Raw genomic sequence first — 21,787 nt, forward strand, 5'->3', positions numbered from 1 at the left:
GGAGATGGGCTGGCAAAGCAGAAGAGCTGTAGTCTGCCACTCCCTATGACTCAGAGTGCTGTTCAGGTTACCCTCTCAGGAAAGAATTGATCACCTATCACTGAATTATTGTGGGGGGGGGGTCTGAGAATGGGGAGTAACAGCATCTACAGGAAAGTGAACAGGCCTGGATGAGGCTGCCTCAAGAGGAAAGGGAAAATGGAAGTTCACAATGACAACAAATGCAATAGTTATGAAGAAAGGTTTGGCTCAGACTGTTTATAGAGTGAGGATTTATTTCATTGTCTTGCTGTCTAGGAGCTGACCTCAATATCCGATGATAACTGTACAGTCTGATAGACCAAATTCTGAGCTGAGGGGACTAAAGAACAACATATAATGCTATACATGCTTGAAAATGCCATAACAAATCCATTGCTTTGTAGGCCATATACATACATACACACACACACACACGTATACATGTACATATATATGTATGTGTGTGTTCATATATATATGTGTGTGTGTGTGTATATATATATATATATATATATATATATATATATATATATATATCATGAGGTTGAGGAGGTGGCTCAGTGGGTTGGAAGTGCTTGCTCTTCATGCATAAGGCCTGCATTAGAATCCTCACCATTCCCATAACATGTCAGAGATTGGGGTATGTACTTGTACCCTAAAATAGCAGGACAGAAATAAGTGAATCCCAAGAGTTTTCAGACTAGTCAGCTCAAAATGTCAAGCTTCTTTTACAGTAAAAGACCATGATTCAAAGTAGCAGTGTAGAAAGTGATGAAGGAAGAATGTCTGATGTCCAGGTACACTGGCATGCCTACATGCACTGTCCTGACACACACACCATAAATGCCACACATACCACATCAACATAGGCACACACACACACACTCACATGCACACACTCATCCACACCCATGTGCATGCACACATACATACACAGACATACTAACACACATGGTCAAGCAAAAGCACACATTCATGCACACACAGACACACATACAAACGAAGCTCACACACTGAAAGTGAGGGAGAGATGAAGGGGTAGGGGGAAGACTCAGAGAGAAAGAACAAAAAACTACAGCACCTCCACAATGTCAAAATTCCACACTACTAGAAGTCAAATAAAATAAGAAAAATGACATGAGAGCAGAGGCCACAGTTGCTCTGTTGTGTAGAGCAACCGATATTCACAAATAGTCACAAACAGGGCTCACATAAGCAGGAAGATGCAGTAAGAGATTCAAGTCTGAATCTTAACAGAATTTCGCAAACAAGCATTGGGTGGAGAGATTTTAATGTGGAGGATAAAATTCTGAAAGAAAAAAAAAGATAAATAAACTTGCTGAAAATTAAAATGCAAGTCAGTCAAATGAAAAAGCACCATTGAACAACCTTTGTAAAATTTCTTTCACTCAAGGATGAACTCTGAAAATGTGAAAATTATTCAAGAAAGAAAAATATGTGTCTTTGCATGCAAAAGACCTAACACAACAGAACTGGTTGAGAACAAACATACAACACTCAGGCTGGCAAAGAGAAGAAATGGAAAGAAAGGATTATCTGTCATATGTAAAGTTGGAGTGATTTGCGTATATTAGGGATTCATTTACATACACTAGAGATCATCTTCTTGTTCTTCAAAGAAAAATTCAAACAAAAATGCCAACATGAAAAAGGAAAGGAAACATAAATAGAATATGGTCTGCAGTAGAATACTGAATGGTCCACAGACTGTACCTAAGAAGTATTCAAGTGGATTACTAAAGGAAATTACAAAAATGTCTCAGGACATTATGTATTCACTGTAGTTGTTGTGTTAAGCCATGTGCATGACTATTAGTGTCGACAAGCAGCCAGATGGCCACAGATTGAAGAAAAAAAATTGACTTTCAGCTATTAAAAATGAGGTCATCGTGAATTTTGCAGCCAAATGGATGGAAGTAGAAAATATCATGCTGAGTGAGGTAACCCAGACCCAAGAGGTCATGCTAAAATGATATGTACTCAATGATAAGTGGATATTAGCCAACAAGTACAAAATTACTTTGCACTAAATTAGCCACAAAGACAGGGCCCCCAGTGGAGGGATGGGGTCACTAAATGCCCTCAAAAATTCTGAGCCATTAATGTTCTTGTCTAAAAGAAATGCAGGAACAAAAATGGAGCAGAGATGGAATGAAAGGCCATCCAGTAGCTGGCACAATTTGGGATCCATCCCATGGTTGGCCACGAAACCATAACATTATTAGTGATGCCATGTTGGGACTGAAGTCAGGGGTCTAGCATGGCTGTCTTCAGAGAGGCTCTCCCAGCAGTTTACTGAGACAGAAGCAGATACTAACAGCCACCCATTGGACTGAGGTCATGGAATCCAAAGGAAGAGTTAGGAATAGGACTGAAAGAGCTGAAGTCCCTGGCAACCTCCAGAGACTAAGCCACCAACCAAAGAGCATTCATGGGTTGATCTGTGGCCCTGTAAGACATATGTAGCAGCCAATTGCCTTGACTGGCCTCAGTGGGAGAGGATTTGCCTAATCCTGTAGAGACTGGATGCCTCTGGAAGGAGGATGATAGAGCATGTAGTGCAGTTTAGGGGTGGAGGAGAACCCACTCATAAACAAAATGTTTGAGTAACTTGCATAAAAACTCTGGAAGGGAGACAAGGAATGGGCAACCTTTGGAATGTAAATAAAACTGTAACCAAAATGAGCCAAGTACAATCATATAAACATTTATTATAAATAATTCTATTCATTATAAATATCATAATAAGAATATGTCAAAATTAAAGTATTTAAAAGAAAAAATAAAATTCCTGAAGATGCAGCTATACTACTACTAGGCATATACCCAAAATATGCTCCAACATATAACAAGGACATGTGCTCCACTGTGCTTATAGCATCCTTAGGTATAAAAGCTAGAAGCTTGAAAGAACCCTTATGTCACTCAAGGAAAGAATGGATACAGAAAATGTGGTACATTTACACAATATAATACCACACAGCTATTAAAACGATGACTTCACAAATTTTGCAGGCTAGTGGATGGAACTAGAAAATATCATCCTGAGTGTGGTAACACAGACCCAAAGATACATACAAAGTATACACTCACTCTTAAGTGGATATTAGCCCAAAAACTCAGAAAATTCGCTCGTAGGGAATTTTTAAAGGAACTGAATGATAATGCAGAGGGGTGAGGTCAAAAAGGGTGGGTGGTTGTGGAAGTACTCTCTTATAGTGAAAGGGGAGAGGAGATAGAATGAAGGGTTGGGGGCGGGGTGGGTGAGACTGGGAAGGGGGACAACACTTGAAATGTAAATATATAAAATAACCTATTTTTTTTAAATTTAGTCACAAAATCTCAAAAATAAAAATCTGGTCAGGCATGATGAAGCATGCCTTTAAACCCAGCTCTGGTCAAGCAAAGTCAGGAGGATCTTTGTAAGGTTATCTTGGGCAACATAGAAAACTCAATACCTGTCAAGTAGGCATAGTGAGAATCTGTCTCAAAATAAACAAATAGGTAAAAATGAATAATAAAAATGAATCGACATGGGAATCTAATTCACTTCAATAAGATTTAAGTTACTTCATAGAGAATAGTAGGAAACATTAAGCACTGGGTCACTGTTATTTGCGAAAGTTCCCCTTTGCAAGGTGATTACTATGTGAGATACAATTCACTTACAGATGCTACCTCTCCAGCATTGTCTAGGAGAAATCATTACTGATCAACTGAAAGATTTTGAAAAAAGACAAATGTAAAAACTTTCCTACCATCAGAGAAAATTACAAACACCCAAATGTCCAGCCAGAGTGTGACCCATGGTTCTTAGTTAAGAAAAGAAAAGAGAAGGGAAAGGGAAAGGGAAAGGGAAAGGGAAAGGGAAAGGGAAAGGGAAAGGGAAAGGGAAAGGAAAGGAAAGGAAAGGAAAGGAAAGGAAAGGAAAGGAAAGGAAAGGAAAGGGAAAGGGAAAAAGGGAAAGGGAGAAAGGGAAAGGGAGAAAGGGAAAGGGAGAAAGGGAAAGGGAGAAAGGGAAAGGGAGAAAGGGAAAGGGAGAAAGGGAAAGGGAGAAAGGGAAAGGGAAAGGGAGAAAGGGAAAGGGAAAGGAGGGAAAGGCAAGGAAAGGAAAGGAAAGGAAAGGAAAGGAAAGGAAAGGAAAGGAAAGGAAAGGAAAGGAAAGGAAAGGAAAGGAAAGGAAAGGAAAGGAAAGGAAAGGAAAGGAAAGGAAAGAGAAGAAAAAAAAGAAATGCTTATGTGGCAATCTGAGCTGATAACACAGTAAAAAAATTAGGAATATGTCCACAGTCTTCACAGTGAAGTTACATGAGTAGAATTATTAGAGACCTCATGCTTTGTGAGGCTCTAAAACTGGATTCAAAAGAAAGACAGTATTAACAATGGTAAATAGCAAAAGAAATATTCTTAGAGTTATAAAACTACAAGTTGTCGTTACTTTTATTTATATCTTCTTCAATGTTAAATTTTTGAAATTGAATTAATTTTAACAACATGATTCTATCTTATGAATAAATTATTTTTCAGAGTTAAAATGATGATAAAATAGTAAATTATTAAGCACGCCCACAGATCATCAATAAACAATTACTTGATCAATGAGCATTGTTACTATATTCCTATGTTTAAATTAAGAATCAGGATGCTTTGTGTACCTGTGGGACATTGTAGAGACTTAGAACTTGGGAGATCTCAGCTGTTATTGCTATTGAATAGCCTCCTATCACTGCAACCAGCTTATTAGTCTTCTCAGGCCTGCAGCTGTAGTTAGGAATTGGTGGTCTCTCTCCTGAGAACAACACCATAGAACTTTCCGTGGCCTTCATCACAATAAAGTCAACATTGAAGAGATAGAATCCCAAGGACATATTGAAAAGAATATTTGGGTCCTTGTTGATTTTTTTCTATAGCAAAAAATCATTGCCAAAATGTGCTGATAATGTTTAGTGAAATCCCTAGGAGGAAAAATTAGAAAGATCATATTTGTGTTCTTTTTCTATATTAATTTTTAATTAAAATAAAATTGCATCCTTTACCTCCATCCCATTTTTCATGCAGAACCTTTCATGCTACTTTTCAAATCCTGGACTTTTATTTATAAAATTCTAAGTCTTATAAAAAATATACATAATATTCCAAGAAATAAGCAGGATATTCTATATTTTAAATGTGAAGAAATTTGTCTTAGGAAAGAAGATTCATTGTAAAACTTATAATCAAATTCAAAATTTTTATTGTTATTTTTTGATGCAGAGTCTTGCTTATTCAGCCCAGGCTGAATTTAAACTCACTATGTAGACTATGTTAAACTCAGGCTTACATACCTGCCTCTGCTTCTCAAGTTCTGGGACTAAAGGTTTGTACCAACTCATGCTATCAAATGTAAAATTTTCAATTTTTACTGTGCAATTGTGTATGAGAAATTTAAGTAGAGGAGTAAAGCACGTGGGAAATAGCAAACATTCAAACTTAGTATTTCAGGTGATTTTCAAAATAGGATAAACATAAGGAAAATACACAGTGCTTGATCAACCATAGCAATTTTAAAAGTGTCAAGTAAATTTAAACAGGAAAAATAAAATATTCTCTGTATAATATACTAAATAAGTACAAAGAAAGATTATTCTTGATTGCAAAGTATTTTCAACACCTCCTTACATATTTCAAAGAATTCAGCATGAGTAGGGGAGAGATGCGCAGAGAACCAGTCATGGTTGAGTAGCTATTGGCATTTGGTGGCTACTAGGGAAGGGAGAGGCTGTTTCCTTAGGAGGTTTGCCCTAAAAACTTGCCTAGACTCTAGATGATGTCTTATACTTCTGGAGTACTGGCATACCTAAATGAACTAAGTAAAGTAAAAAGTGAGAGAAAGAGAAAAAAAACAAACAAACAAACAAACAGATAGACACAGGGACAAACAGAGACAGAGACAGAGAGACCCCATGAAGTTGAAGGCAGGAGACATTCAAGAGGAAGCAGTAGAGGTGGGGGAGCTCAACATATATTTTATACATGTATGAAATCCTGAAACAATATTTTTAAAAGAGAGAAGAAGCCAATCACTTACAAATAAACTTCATCTGGCATATTCATTGCATCATTAAAGCCAAATTCAATTCTATCTTCTCGATCAGTCACTCTAAGGGAAAAGAATCCTCCAATAACAAAATCCCCATCTTGATAGTAGCCAGAAGAAGCAGGTATACTTATGTAGAAACAAAACATTTTTTCCTGGAATACAATGAGAACAACCATGAGAGAGAAAACAATGAGTAATTTCATACTAACATTGATAAATAATTGATAAAAACAAGATAACTGCTCAGTTAAGAACCTTGGACTAATCAATATCAACAAACGGATAAAACATATGGCTGTCTGGTCTGTGTTGGTCAAGTTTATAAAGCATTGTCTTGCCCTGATGCAGGCCCACCAGTTTCCAAATACTCCCTCAGTTCCTGGGAGTATAATTTGTGTTGCACCTACTTAGCCCTAGATTGTGTCCCCTTCACATAGTCACTGTGAGTCTCCAAGGATTCAGGAACCTGTCACTTGGCACCCCGGAATCCTGATTCTCAGCAGGAAAACATACAATTAAGCACAAGTGTGAAGACCTCTCAAACACCTGTGGGGTGTTTACACTCAGTGAGCTGAGAATTCTCAGGTCCCAAGGTAAAGAGACACTAACCAGTGGAAACATAATAATGTCATGAAGGGTCATCTAGAGGAGACCTCAAAGGGCTCAGTGTTTGAGGGCAAAAGGGCTGGACTCTTTTTTATTATTATTACGTATTTTCCTCAATTGCATTTCCAATGCTATCCCAAGAGTCCCCCATACCCTCCCCCCCACTCCCCTACCCACCCATTCCCACTTTTTGGCCCCGGTGTTCCCCTGTACTGGGGCATATAAAGTTTGCCTGACCAATGGGCCTCTTTTTTCAGTGATGGCCTACTAGGCCATCTTTTGATACATATGCAGCTAGAGTCAAGAGCTCCGGGGTACTGGTTAGTTCATAGTGTTGTTGCACCTACAGGGTTGCAGATCTCTTTATCTCCTAGGATACTTTCTCTAGCTCCTCCACTGGGGGCCCTGTGATCCATCCAATAGCTGACTGTGAGCATCCACTTATGTGTTTGCTAGGCCCCGGCCTAGTCTCACAAGAGACAGCTATATCAGGGTCCTTTCAGCAAACGCTTGCTAGTGTATGCAATGGTGGACTCTTAATCATTTAACATCAGTGTCATTTTATAGTGTTTCTGTAAGGAAAGAAAAAGCCTTACCTTAGAAAACATTTCTGCACACTATATTGGCCAAAATGTTAACTTTGGTATGCTTTTTATTGGATATTTTATTCATTTACATTTCAATTGTTATCCCCCTTTCCTGGTTTTCCCTCTGGAACTCCACTATCTCGTTCCCCTCCTCCTGCTTCTTGCAAGGCTGCTCTCCCATGGCCCACTGACTCCCAGCTCACCTCCCTGTCATTCCCAAACGTTGGGGAATGGAGCCTTCACAGAACCAAGGGCTTCTCCTACCCTTGATGATAGGCAAAGGCACCCTCTGCAACATATGTGGTGGACTCATGGGGTAGGGGGGAGTCTGTCCTTGTGTATCCCTTGGTTTGGTGATTTAGTCCCTTCGAGTTCTAGGGGGCTCTGTTTGGTTGATATTGTTGTTCTTCCTATGCAGTTGCAATCCCCTTCAGCTCCTTTAGTCCTTTAACTCCTCAGTTGGGGTCCCAGAGCTCAGTCCAATGGATGGATGTGAGCATCCACATATGTATTTGCCAGGCACTTTCAGATCCTCTCGGGAGACAGTAATAACAGATTCCTGACAGCAAGCCCTTCTTCACATCCACAATAGTGACTGGGTTTGGTGTCCATATATGGGATGGATCCCCAGGTGGGGCACCTCTAGATGGCCTTTCCTTCAGTATTTGCTCCAATCTTTTCCTCTGTATTTCCATTACACAAGAGCAATTCTGGGTTAAAATTGCATAGAAGGGTAAGTGGCCCCATCCCTCAATCAGAGGCAATGAGTAACCTCTCTGTATGGTCTCTACAGATTCTCGCACCCTTTTGTTGCATATTTGATTTAATATCATCCCGGTTGATCTTGGAAGCCTCTTGCTATCTTAGCATCTGGGATTTTCTGGTGGCTACCCCCAGTTCCTCATTTTACACACCTATGTTGAATTTCCTGACCTTTTGTTTATCTACTGTCTCCTCCCACACCTGATTCTACACACCCTTTTCCTCTCCCCCTCCTCTATTCCTCCTACTTTTTACCTCACGTTATTATTTTGTTTCTCATTCTAAGAAGGCCTGAAACATCCACACATTGGTTTTCTTCTTCTTGAGCTTCATATGGTCTGTAAGGTATATCATCGGTATTCTGTGCATTTTTCCTAATATCCACTTATAAGTGAATACATACCATGTATTTATTTTTGTGACTGTGTTTTCTCACTCAGGATGATATTTTCTGGTTTCATCCATTTGCCTGTGAATTTCATTAAGTCATTGTTTTTAATTACTGAGTAGTGTTCCATTACAGCTGTGTAAGTGTACCACATTTTTTGTTCCTATTCCTCTGTTGAGAAAAAAATCTGGGTTGTTTCCAGGTTTTGGCTATTATAAATAAGGCTGCTGTGAAAATAGTAGAGCATGTGTCCTTGTTATATGTTGTAGCATCTTTTGGATCCAGGAGTGTTATACAAGGGTCCTCAAGTAGTATTATGCCAAATTTTCAGAGGAAGCCCCAGAATGAGTTCAAGAGTGGGTGTACCACCTTGCAATCCCACCAACAATGAAGGAGTGTTTCTCTTTCACACTTCTTTACCCACATCTGCTGTCACCTGAGATTTGATCTTAGCCATTCTGATCATTGTGAGGACAAATCTCAGGGTTTTTTTTTAATGTGCATTTCCAAGATAACTAAGAATATGGAATATTTCTTTAGGTACTTCTGGGCTATTCTATATTCCTCAGTTGGCAATTTAACCAGGAAAATTTGAAAATCAACAGATCATACTACAAAAGCCTATAATCAACAAAACTGTGAAATCTGGTTGAAATGGGCAATTTTCTAAGCAGTTACCAGATACCAAAGTTAAATCAGGATCAGATAAACAATATAATCTGTCCCATAATCCCAGAAGAAATTGAAGCAATAATTAAAAGACACCCAAACAAAAAAAGCTTGAGACAAGATGGGTTTAGGGCAGAATTCTATCAGACCTTCAAGGAAGACCTAATACCAATACTCTTCAGACTATTCCACAAAATAGAAACAGAAGGAACACTATTCAATTCATTATATAAAGCCACAATTATACTTATGCCTAAATCACACAAAGACCCAATTTATCTATTAAAGAAATAGAACTTCAGGCCAATTTCTCTATGGATATTGATGTACTAATACTCAATGAAATTCTCACAAACCAAATCCAAGAGCACATCAAAATGATCACGCACCATGATCAACAGGCTTCATCCCAGAGATGCAGGGCTGGTTCTATATACAGATACACATCAATATGATCCACTATATAAACAAACTCAGAGAAAAAAAACACATGATCATCTCATTAGATGCTAAGAAAACATTTGAGAAAAGTCAACACCCCTTCATGGTAAATATCTTGAAAAGATGAGGAATTCAAGGCCCATATCTAAACATAGTAAAAGCATATACAGCAACCCAGTAGCCAACATCAAACTAAATAGAGAGATACTTGAAGCAATCCCACTAAATTCAGGGACTAGACAAGGCTGCCTATTCTCTCCCTAACTATTCAACATAATACTGAAAGTCCTAGCCAGGCAAATAGATAACAAAGGTTGGTCAAAGGGATACAAATTGAAAAGGAAAAAATCAAAATATCTCTCTTTGCAAATGATGAGATAGTATACTTAAGTGGCCTCAAAAAGTCCACCAGAGAACTCCTAAACCTGATAAACACCTTCAGCAAAGTGGCTGGATATAAAATTAAATTTAAAAATCAGTAGCCTTCCACTACTCAAATGATAAACAGGCTGAGAAAGTAATTATGAAAAAGACACCCTTCACAATAGTCACAAATTATATAAAATATTTTGCTGTGACTCTAACCAAGCAAGTGAACGATCTGTATCATAATAACTTCAAGATCATGAAGAAGGAAATCAAACTTGTGTTTCTTTAACACTTTACATTATATATGTTCATGAATACACTGTTTTGAAATATGTAGGAACTGTGAAAGTTAAATATAAATTTTTAATTCACATAGTTTTTTTCAAGCATTGTCATTTTTTCAAAATTCATGTACTTCAAGAACGGAATTGAATGGATATTATGAGCTTTTTAAAAATATATCCATTGTGTATACGGTCAAAAGTGTTAATTTTTTTTTACTCTTTCATCCTTCTTTTACAGACCTGACTTCATCACCCTCATGATCTGCAACCCAACTGCTCCCCGTCCCCTACCGCCTACCCCACCCCATGTGTTAATCCTTTTTCTCATTTTTCTTTCTTTCTTAATTTATTTATTTATTGCTCTTTCTTTCACTCACTCATTCTTCTCACTTTTGCTGCAAACACGATAGGAGACAGAACCAAGAGCATGGTGCATGCTAGGCAGGTACACTACCATAGTGTCACTTCCTTAGCCTTTATAAATCTTTAAAGGACTGTGTTTCTTAGATTGTATTGAATTTGTGCCCATCCTGTCTCAATTTTCTGATTAATTAGCACTACAGGTGTATGTCACCAAGCCTAACTATTAACATATTTAGATGTGAAAAGAATGAATAATTGTAATAACCAATTCAGATGTGTGAAGAGATATGTCATTTGTTTTTTTTTTCAAATCATACTAAATCCATTCATTTGGAAAATCATCTCCATCAAAGCTTTTAAGAGGGAAAGAATCTATAGGTAAGAATATGTAGAGAGGCGTTGTTGCTTAGAACATGAAGAAAATCACATCTTATCCTCAGCTTATTTCTTTGGGTCTGTGCATTGCAGCATGGTTATCCTTGACTTTAGAGATAACATCCACATATAAGTGATATCATACCACACTGGTATTTCTGAGTCTGGGTTACCTCCCTCAAAATGATATCTTCTAGTCCCATATATTTGACTGTAAATTTTATGCCATTGCTTTTAGCAGATGAGTAGGATTCCATTGTGTAAATGTACCATATATGCTTCATCCATTCTTCAGCTGAGGGATATTTATGTTGTTTCCAGTTTTTGGCTATTAGGAATAAAGCTGCTATGAATATAGTTGAGCAAGTGTCCTTGTGGTACAGTGGAGCATTCTTTGGGTACATGCTCAGGAAATGTATAACTGGGTTCTGAGGTAGAGCCATTATATTTCAAACTTTTTATACAGAAGAAAATAGGGAAGTTAGGTGACACATCAGCAAGGTACAATGAGGTTACCTGATGCTTAATGACTCTTACACAAAACAGAGGAATTTAAACACAAAGACTGGCAGGAACTCAGCAATAAAACAACTGAGACAAAGTCAGCTCTATCTAAGGTCAGCAATATTCTTAGAAGCCAGGTGTGAGGTCTTTACACTCCCAGGGCAAGGGCTTTCATGCCCAAGTCATGGTTCTAATTAGGGAGTTCTGCTCTAGCTAACCTTCTCATGAATAATGCAATATTCTAAAACCACAGCCTGATCTACTTCCTAAACCATTGTAAATTCCTGTATATGGGAACAGCTTGGCTTTTATTCTAAGGGATAGTGTGGGGGAACTTTCTACTAATAAGTAATGTAGTCTGCCATGCATAACTATAACAAGAATTCTAAACTTACTTTGCTAAGCTTGCCCTGAGATTTCTAACTCTATGTAGTAGATAGAAATGCCTGATTGCTTTCACTGTCTCTCTTAGAATACTAAAGGCCATTCTGAATATCACTGAATAGGCAACATTCTTACTGAATTCTAAGCCCACGGATGGCTCAAGGACTACCTAGGGCATTGGTGAAGACCAGGAAGCAAGATTCAATTTTGCTTAGGTATTTGGCAAGTCACTGCTTGGAGGTACCTATAACAAAACAATACTGAAAGGAAGCACACAGATCCATTTGCAAGGACAAAATTGAAGCATACGAGCTATGGGATGCCACAGTTCCAGGAGACTAAGTTCCAGTGAAACTCTTTGCCTCAGGACTGCTTCCAGGTTTCTAAACCTGTCAAGCAAGTCACTACTGGAGTGGATGTAGCAAAGCTACACATTAGGGACATGGGACCCACAGGCAGGCAGGAAGGCACCAGACTCAGGGACAGCCCCTACTCCAGGTGTTGAAGACCAAGCTGTTCATCTGCTACATAAGTGCAAGGAGCCTAGCTCTAGCCAATGCTCCCTCTGGTTGGTGACTCAGTCTCTGGGAGCTCCAGTGCTCCAGGTTGGTTGACTCTCATGTTCTTCCTATGAAGACCCTATCCTATTTGGGTTCCTCAATCTTTCTCCAAACTCTTCCATAACATGCCCAAGGATCCATCTTGTGTTCTTCTATGGGTTTCCTTAATCTCTTTCCATTGGTTGCTGGGTGAAGCCTCTCAGAGGACAGTTATGTTAAGTTTCTGTATGCGGTCATAAATGGCTACCACCAATAGTGTCAGAGATTGGTTTTTGTCCATGGAATGGGTCTCAGTTTTGGGAAGCCATTGGTTGGCCATTCCCCTCATCTCTGCCCCATCTCTGTCCATGCATATCTGTGTTATCACCACATCCTTGGATGTTTATTTTTTTAATCGCCTACCAAGAGGAAATTTTTGTTCCTTATAAAAGAGACTCCTCTAAGCAGGGCAAAAAAAAAAAAGTTAAATAATTTTTTAGACAGTAAACTACTTTTTGTTTTATTTTGTGTTTTCAGCACTGGAGATAGGATCCACACTCAGCCACCAACCTATCCCAGCTCCTTTCCAAGCTCTTTTCAAAGCTTGTTAGATGGGAAGTCATACAGTAGTCTGCTACATCCACACCAGTGAAGTCTGCTTGACAGGTTTAAAAGCCTGGAAGCAGTCACAAGGCAAAGAGTTTTATGGAAACAGCCTCCTGGAACCTTGGTATTCCCATAGCTGGTATACTCAAACCCTGTTCCCGCATTAGTCTGGTGTATGGATCTGTGTGCTCTCTTTCAATATTGTTTTATTATAAGTGCCTTTAAGGATTGATTTTGACATACATCTAAGCCTTCACCAGTGTTCCAATGTCCTAGGCAGTCCTTGAAGCCGACCCTGAGCTTGGAATTCAGTAAGAATGTTACCTATTCAGTAACATTCAAATTTACTTCTAGTAGAGACAGTGAAAATAATCAGGCATTACTATTTACTTGAACAGAGCTAGAAAAGCTCAGGGCTACTCTGCATAGTAATTACTTAGAACAATAGCGGAGTCACACCCAAACACAGGAATACACAATGGCCTAGGAAATAGGTGGGTTGTCACAAGAAAGGATTAGTAGAATGAAATTCCCCTGGTGCAGGTTTTTCACTAGGCCCAGAGAAATAGCATAATCAGGGATTTACTAAAAAAAACCCTGGTGGTGGGTTTAACAATAGACTAGCATTGCATCAAAGCATTCACCTGGCTCCTGTGTTTAGCTGATCTTTTTAATTAAGGGTTGTTCCTATTCTCAGTTGTAAATATAGTATGGATCCTGCCATCTTTTTATGTATGCATCTTCTTTGTTTTGTGTTGATGTAACTTGACTGATATATCCACCTGGTTTTCTTGTTTTTCTTCTGTATTAAAAGTCTGGTGTTTGCTTGGAAAAAATACATTCAGATTCAGCACTCCCTTGTGTCTGCATCTGTTTGTCAATTCTTGCCCACTCTTTGCCCATCTGTCTGAAACCCTGATTCCACACGGATTGAGAGAGGCCAATTGGGCCTAGTCCGTGGCAGTGGTTCTTAATCTACGGTTGTGTGGGGATGTTAACTGTTCTTGCCCTAGGTGGTCTCTAAGGACTGTGGGCTCTATACTGAAATATAGTGAGGAAAGTGGATCAGAAAAACTTAAGGTGATAGAATCTGAATTCTCCTTCTATCTCAGAATAGGGGAAGACAGACAGACCCTGGATGTCCTCTTCAGAAAGCCTGCCACTTAGCAGGATTTCCAGGAAGATTATAGAGGCAGAGCTACCAGTCAGCACACCCCACTTCAAGCCCCAGCACACTAGGACACAAACACAGAAGACTCAGTCAGAGCCACAGTCAGCCTCACATCTAGATGTGTTACCTAACAGAAGGTCACATAGCAGACAAGTACCACCCGCACCCTTACAGAGCTATGTGGTTTTAGCCTTTCCATTGGATAAAATTGATTTTCCTTGGCCTTCAGGTGTCAGTTGAAAATGGCTTCTGAATTAGGGGGTAGGACTGAGTGTTCACTTCTTCCTCTCAGTGCTGGGGTCTCAGGCTTGAACCTGTGTTGTTTTTGAGCATGTTGCCACAGTCTCTGTAAGTTCCTGAGTGTGCATACCAGTCCCTTGTTTCTGGAAAGCACTGTTGTTACTCAGAATCATCCCTCCCCTTTGGCTCTCACAATCTTACAGCTTCGGCCCTGCATAAATCCCTGAGTTTCAAGAGGACAGGTTTGAGGGAGGCAACCCATTTAGGATTGGGTGCTCCAAAAAGACCAACACTAAATGAATGGGTCTGATGCTTAAAAACTTGTGGAAACTGTTGAAGTGGACTCCTTCAGAGACAGGCAGAGACATGGGAAGAGAAACATTCCAATAGAAAAGGTAAAACATGCAAACTATAAACATGGGCATGGTCACAGGCATGGGCATGGACACAGACATGATCTTACCTGTTCTTCACTCTTAGAAACCCAGGAAGGTGGCCGACTCATGACTCTCAGTACTCTCAAAACAAGAATAGGTAGAAATTTTCATAAAGAAACCCTCTATGAGAAGGCTGGGCACACTGGAGGAAAAGCAGACACCTACTGTTGATTAAGCTGCAAAGCACTGCAATCCATTTGTTCACATTCCCTGGGACACTGCACAAGCATCACTCCTTTTTTTCAGATTGAAACTGGAGCCACAAACTACACCTTCCCTTCAGAACCACTTGTTCCACAAGATATCACAACACTGTGGAGCATTTGAAACCATCCCACTATGAAAAATATGCTGACTGGTGGTATAAGGCTTCCTTATATCATTTGTTATTCCAGGCTTTTATTCATTATTTTTAAATATCACAATTGCATACATGTCCTTTTTGCTTTTATTATTATAATAAAATATAATAAGACAAAATAAAAGCATCAAATTTGGACAAGACAAACCAATGGAAGAAAAGAGCCCAAGAGATGGCAGAACAATCAGAGACCAAGTTGACATACTCATGATTCCCATACAAACACTAAACTAGAAGCCATAAGACCTACACAGAGGGTGTGGTTTTAACCCATGAAAGCCCTGTGCATGCTGCTTCTGTCTCTGTGACTTCCTATGAACTTTGCTAAGTTGATTTTGAGGGCCGTGTTTTCATGGTGTTTTTCATCCCCTCTGACTCTCTGCCTCCTCTTCTGAAGTGTTTCCTGAGCTCCAAGTAAAGGGATTTTTATGGAGACATCTGATTTAGAGGTGAGTACTCCAAGGGCTCTCATTCTTTGTAATGTATGGCTGTGGGTCCCTGTGTTTATTCCCATCTGCTGCAGGAGAAAGAGTCTCTGAAGATGGCTGAATAAGGTGCTAATATATGAGTATAACAGAATATTGCTAAGATATATTCATTAGTAAGATTTGTTTCTTTAGTCAAGTATTATTTGTTTTCTTTTTTATGTCCCTGAGCCATATACTCTCAAGATCTAAGTCACAAAAGCACTGTCAGGTATGGGTTCCAACTTGGGGAGTGGACCTTAAATCAAATCAGTTATTACTTGGTTAATTCAACAACTTTTGTTCCAGAATTGCCCTAACATATCTTACAGGTAAGATACCACTGCAGGTCAAAAGGGTTTGTAGCCATTTTTGTTTCCCTTTTGAGAATGTGCACAGTACCCTCCTACTTCATGTAGGTACCTGCTTAACTTCTCCATGTTCAATGAGTTGTGTGAGTGTTGGGTTCTGCACCAGGGCCTTGCAATCAAAATTTGTGGAGAGCAACATACTGTCTGGGCAATAACCTAGGTTGTTTGGTAATTTGAGCTCCACCTCATAATGTCACCATAAAATGTTCTGTAACAAACACTCCACAAATATTCCTTAACTTCTTTGAAAGATCCATACTGCCTAGTCTTGCTTCTGTAATCAGGCTTGCTTGAAAGGATCTCCCAACTTGTGGTTTCGCCCAATAAAATAAGAACAGAAAATGTCTCAAGGTTGGTCTCATGAGTCCTTCTTTAGGGGTAGAGAGATTGTATGTGTACACAAATAAAGGTTCTTTTTTACTATTTGTTTTATTTATTTACATTAAAAATGTTGTCCCAATTCCAGTTCCCCCCTCCATTAGCCCCTCCACCTTTTCCTCTGGCCCTTTTGCCTCTAAGAGACTGCTCCCCCACCTACTCACTCCACCCTAATCCCTCTAGCATTCAACTTCTCTGGAGCATCAAGCCTCCCCAGGTCTAAGTGCATGCCCTCCCTCAGAGCCCTGAAAAGTCAGTCCTCTGTTACATATGTAGCTGGGACCATGGCCTGACTTTTTATACTCTTTGTTTGGTGGGTTAAAGCCTGCCAGCTTTCATTGGTCCAATTAGTTGACACTGTTGTTCTTCCTATAATGTAGCAATCACATTCAGCCCCTTCATTCCTCAACTAGTTCTTCCATTGGGGTGCCTAGGCTGAGTCCAATGGTTGGATGTATGTATATGCTTGTGTTTCAGGCAGCTGCCATCAGAGCCTCTCAGAGGGCATTCATGCCAGGTTCAGTCTGGAAGCATATCTTGGCATCAGCAATATGTTCTAGGTTTGGTATCTGCAACTGTGATGGATCCCAAGATAGGGTGGTGTCTGGTTGGCATTTCCTTCAGTGTCTCCCCCATTTTTGCCTCTGCATTTCCTTTAGAGAAGAAAGTTTTGGGTTAAAAAAAATTGAAAGTGGGTCTGTGGCCCCATCCCTTCACAAGAGGCCATATCGATCTACTGGAGGTGGTCTCTACAGGTTCTATCTCCCAGATTCGCTGGTTCTTACACCCTGGTGCAGGCAGGAAACCTAACTCAAAAAATAGAGGTGAACAAAGAAGGCTTCATTTACATTTATGATTAGATGATCACTTGAGGCAAATTTGACCTCTACACAGGGTACTCTTGTTATCTCATGAGGGGAGTCTTGCTTAATATATGCCAGTAATATAGTGTTTTTTGCTAGTATGTAAATATTGAAATTAAGCAATAATTTTCAAAGCTAGAAATGATGATGAAAGTTACATGTAAATGCAGAGTAATTGAAAGTATGTAAATTGACATTTCACTTCAAGTTTGAAAATGAACTGTGGCATCTACTTCAGTTTAACTGATTATTTCTATTAAGGAGAATGGTTTTATAGAAATCAAGTATGACTACATGGCAGTACTTTTTAATTTTTTGCTTACTCATTTTACATCCCACTCAGTTCCTATTCCCTGTCACACCTTACCACTATTCTTCCCCTATTCTTCCCTTCCTTTTCAGGTATGGGTCCTTTGCATCTCACCCCCACCCTGGATCTTCAAGTCTAATTTCTGGTTGTTTAGGCCCAACATGAAGACCAAGCTGCATATCCGCTACATGTGTGTAGCGAGGCCTAAGTAACATTCATGAATATTTTTGGTTGGTTGCTCAGTCTCTAGAGACCCAAGGGTCCAGGTTAGTTGATTCTGCTGGTCTTCCTGTGAAGATTCTCTCCTCTTAGGATACCTATTCTATCCTCTGACTCTTCTGTAAGAGTCCCCATCTCCATCCACTGACTATAAATGTCTACATCTGTCTGAGTCAACTGCTGGGTGGGATCTCTCAGAGGGTAGCCTTGCTAGACTCTACTCTGCAAGCACAACAAAGTATCATTACCAGTGTCAGGGACTGGTTCTTGCCCATGGGATGGATCTCAGCATGGGCCAGTTAGTGTTTGGCCTTTGCCTCAGTCTCTGATTCACCTTCCATGCCTGCATTTCTTGTAGACAGGATAAATTTTAGGTTGAAAGTTTTGTGGGTCAGTTTGTATCTCTCTTGCACCACTGGAGTTCCTGCCTGGCTACAAGAGGTGACCTCTTCAGTTTCCATATCCCCAATGTTGTTAGTCACAGCCAACCTCACTACAGTTGATATTTGGGCACCGCTCTTACCCTTGGTCTTCGTCTCTTCTTGGAGATGTCCCCTACCCCCTTATCCCTGTCAGTCACAGGTTTTCATTTACGTTTGTGGCCATCTAACTTTCACTCCTGTCTTTCCTGAGACCTTTTCCAGAACGCCCCCATTCCCAGCCACATTCTTCCCACACCACCCAATTATTTGCCTCTTATAACTACTTTATTCCACCTTCTAAATGAGACTCAAACATCCTCTCTTGTGCCATCCTTCTTGTTTAGCTACTTTGCATAGTTGAAATGCCAGGCCAGCAAAATTCCCATGAGAAGAAGTTATTTATTGAAAGGGGGAAGAAGCAAAGGAGAGGAAAAAGAGAGGGGGGTTGGGGTCTCTTTCTGTTATCTGGGCCAGGACATGCATGCCAAGTAATGATCGACACCACCAAGTACAAGTGATGCAGGTGAGGAATGCCCAGGGAATATTTGGCAGTTACCAAGGAAACAGATACAGGAAGATCATTGTGGCCAATAGATAATATCATCTCTAGACTCAGAGGTTCAGTGTAAACAGCTTCTGGTGCCAATAAGTATAACATGGTACTTGTATTTAATGGATAATACCCACTTATAATTGAATATATACTGTGCATGTTGTTTTGGGACGGGGTTACCTCACAAGTATGATATCCTCAAGTTTCATTTATTTGCTTGCAAAATTCATGATGCCTTGATGTATAATATCTGAATAGTATTCCATTGTGTAGATGTACCACATTTTCTTTATTCATGCTTTAGTTGAGGGATAGTTCATTTGTTTCCAATTTCTGCCTAGTACAAATAAAGCAACACAGAACATCAGTAAGCCAGAATCTTTGTATGATCATGAAATATCATTTGGGTATATGTGCAGCTGTGGGATAGGTGGGTCTTAAGGTAGAACTCTTCTCACTTGTCTAAGAAACCACCAAATGATTTCCAAAGTGGTTGTTCAACTATACACTCCCACCAGCAATGAAGAAGTGTTCCCCTTGCTCAGCATCCTTACCATCATGAGCTATATCCTGAGTTTTTGATCTTAGCCATTCTGATGGGTGTAATATTGAAAGTCAGAGTTGATTTATTTGCATTTCTCTGATGACTAAGGAATATGAGCATATATTTAAGTAGTTCTTAGCTATGTGAGATTCCTCTGTTGAGGATAATCTGTTTAGTTCAGTGCAATATTTTTTAATTGTTTTTTGGGGGGGTTGTAGATATCTAACTTCTTGTGTTCTTTCTAAATTTTGGACATTTGTTCTCTGTCAGACGTAGGTTTGGTGATGACCCTTTCCCATACTATAGACTGCTGTTTCGTTCAATTGACAATATTCTCTGCCTTATAGAAGCTTTGCATTTTCAAGAGAACCCATTTATCAATTGGTGATCTTAGAGCATGAGCCATTGATGATCTATTCAGAAAATTGTCTCCTGTACCAATGCTTTAAGGGTTTGTCACACTTTCTTCTATGAGCTTTAGTGTATCCAGTTTTATGTTGAGTGGCTTCATTCACTTGTGCTTGAGTTTTTGGAAGGGTCATAAACAGGGATCTATTTTCATTTCTCAACATGTAGACATCCACTTACACCAGGATCATTTGTTGAAGATGCTTTCTTTTTTTCATTGTATGGTTATGGCTTCTTTATCAAAACTCCTGTGTCCACGTATATATGTGTTTATTTCAGTGATTGTGATTCAATTCCATTGATCAACATTTGTTTTTCTGTACCAATACAATGCAGTTTTTATCATTATGGCTTTGTAGGACAACTTGAGGACAGGGTTAAGAATTTCTCCTGAAATTGTTTTTTTGATCAGGATTGTTTCAGCTATCCTGAGGTTTTCTTCTTTCCTTCCTTCCTTCCTTTCTTTCTTTCTTTCTTTCTTTTCTTTCTTTCTTTCTTTCTTTCTTTCTTCCTTTCTTCCTTTCTTTTTTCCTTTCTTTCTTCCTTTCTTTCTTTCTTCCTTTCTTCCTTTCTTTCTTTCTTTTTTCCTTTCTTTCTTCCTTTCTTCCTTTCTTTCTTTCTTTCTTTCTTTCTTTCTTTCTGTCTGTCTGTCTGTCTGTCTTTCTTTCTTCCTTCCTTTCTTTTTTTCTTTCTGTCTTTCTTTCTTTCTCTCTTTCTCTCTTTCTTTTGTTTTTCCATATGAAATTGAGAATAGTTCTTTCTAGGCCTATAAAAATTTGTGTTGGAATTTTGATGATGGTTGCACTGAATTTGTAGATTGCTTTTGGTAAGATGATCATTTTCACTATGTTATTCTACCTATCCATGGGCATGGGAGATCATTCCATCTTCTGATGTCTTCTTTGAATTCTTCAGGGATTTGAAGTTCTTGCCATACAGATCTTCCACTTGCTTCATTAGAGTTACAGAAGATATTTTATGTTATTTGTGGCTATTGTAAAGGCATTATTTTCCTAATTTCTTTTTCAGCCAATTTATCATTTATATAAAGGATACAAATTATTGATTTCTTAGAGTTAACTTTGTTTCCAGCCACTTTGCTGGAGCTTTTTTCAGCTGTACAGGTTCCTTCAAAGAATATTTGGAATCCCTATTTTATACTATCACATCATCTCCAAATAGAAATTCTTTGGCTTCTTTTACAATTTGTAGCTGATTATTGATTGTCTTTTCACGGTTAATGTTGGATTTTCCAGATTAATTTTATTATAATTTATCAACAGAAGTAATTATGTATCTTTGTTAAAATTGCTATGCTTCTAGGTATCTTCTTTCTTTATAACAAATACCTACAATCCCAGCTCTTGGGAGGCAGAGGCATGCAAGTGCCTGTGAGTGTAAGACCAGGTTGGTCTATATAGTGAGTTCCAGGCTAGCCAAAGATACTCACTATGGCAATACATTTTCTCAAAAGTGTTTTTTTCCCTTTTTAAAAATTACATTGGTGAACTTTCAAGCAGGCAGTCTCCACACTGTCATTGTCTGCTACATAGCAGGGAATAAACTGAGTAAAATCTTTGTAAAAATGTAGGTGATGCCCAAATATCACACAGTGTCTCAGTGTTCAGCTTTGGCTGTCCTAGAACTCACTGTGTAGACCAGGATGGCCCCAAATGCATAGAGATTCATGTACCTCTCCTTCCCAAGTGTTGGGGTTAAAGGTGTGTACTACCATGCGTTGATTTTTTTCCTTACTAACCTTAATTCATTTTTATTTTTTTTATGTATTTGTTGGTTGTTTGGTTGGTTGGTTAATTAGTTAGTTGGTAGGTTGGTTGGTTTTGCCTGTCTCTATGTTTAGTTCCCACAGAGTTGAGAAGAGGGTGTCAAATGCCCAGTGATGGGAGCAAATGAACTCAAGCACAGAAATCCCATAAGCATCTAATTAGAGAAAAAAAGGGTTCAGGTAAAATCCAACACTTCTTTGAGATAAAAGCTCTGAAGGCAGTCAAAAAGACAATGAAAATTTCTCAACAAAATAAAGGCTA

The 21,787-nt window shown here is 39.1% G+C and overlaps 1 pseudogene; it reads right to left on the minus strand.

The window, feature by feature from the left end:
* The window catches only part of Vmn2r-ps34 (vomeronasal 2, receptor, pseudogene 34), a 34,416-nt pseudogene extending 28,092 nt beyond the window's left edge, over positions 1 to 6,324 (minus strand).

The sequence above is a fragment of the Mus musculus genome, chromosome 6 (genome assembly GCF_000001635.26).
Source record: "Mus musculus strain C57BL/6J chromosome 6, GRCm38.p6 C57BL/6J".
Taxonomy (NCBI): Eukaryota; Metazoa; Chordata; class Mammalia; order Rodentia; family Muridae; genus Mus; species Mus musculus.